Source organism: Penaeus monodon, chromosome 33 (genome assembly GCF_015228065.2).
Source record: "Penaeus monodon isolate SGIC_2016 chromosome 33, NSTDA_Pmon_1, whole genome shotgun sequence".
In the NCBI taxonomy this organism is placed as follows: domain Eukaryota; kingdom Metazoa; phylum Arthropoda; class Malacostraca; order Decapoda; family Penaeidae; genus Penaeus; species Penaeus monodon.
Genome location: NC_051418.1, coordinates 19854686 through 19855028, shown reverse-complemented (window position 1 = coordinate 19855028; position 343 = coordinate 19854686).

The window sequence follows — 343 nt, the reverse complement described above, 5'->3', positions numbered from 1 at the left end:
AAAAGAAGGGGGGGGGGCAAATTTCGGGATCGTCACCCCCCACCACCCGTTTTCCCCTTACAGCTAAACACCGCAAATTGACATAATTGCCCGCACCTTTTGACCCAAAACCCGGGATCCATCACTTCGACTTTCGTTTTATCGGGTGCCACATAGAGGGTTTTTTGCATATTTTTAAGCGCGGGAAAATGTCACAGGCATATGATCTGACGTGTCTACCCCTTTCCTTGAATTTTCGTGAAAAATATTTTATCATTGCTATTATCATCGTTTTTAACACAATGTAATTAGTTTTATATTGAATTTTTAATCTTTATTAACGAATTATTTTACTGTATCTATT